The sequence below is a fragment of the Nuphar pumila genome, chromosome 14 (genome assembly GCF_984573655.1).
Source record: "Nuphar pumila chromosome 14, dmNupPumi1.hap1.1, whole genome shotgun sequence".
In the NCBI taxonomy this organism is placed as follows: domain Eukaryota; kingdom Viridiplantae; phylum Streptophyta; class Magnoliopsida; order Nymphaeales; family Nymphaeaceae; genus Nuphar; species Nuphar pumila.
The window spans coordinates 53,034,541-53,035,035 of record NC_143262.1 but is presented as its reverse complement, the minus strand read 5'-3'; positions in this window follow the sequence as shown (position 1 = coordinate 53,035,035).

The window sequence follows — 495 nt, the reverse complement described above, 5'->3', positions numbered from 1 at the left end:
TAAAAAATACATTTAAACATTGAAAATTCATAATCCAAAACATGAAGCACAGTAAATGAATGATAAAGATCCAATATGTAAAGTCCAACAGATGGGAAAAACTCTAATCTTAGAGAAGGAATGCGGTCAATTATCACCGGTTGTAGATTTTGGACCTTCTTTTTATTGAACAGTATATATAATTCGGACTAGGGTTTTCTTTTCAAATTCAGATTCGAACCGTACCCGATCAGTTTAGGCCCCCACAAAGATAGGGCTATTTTGGTCTTTGCATCCTTTTTAAGATGAGAAATAAAACGAAAATGTCTCAACGCTCCCGTGTCGTCGCCGTTATCGGCTTGAAGCTACTAGTCAGAAGCTTCTCGCGATTAACGGACGTCGCCGTTATCTCGTCCGAAACTAAGGCTCCGATATAGGCCCGGAGTTCAGCGGTACTCAGAGCCTGTGGCGAGGAGGCTATAAAAAAGAGGGCCCTTCTTTTTTCAAAGTTCTGTA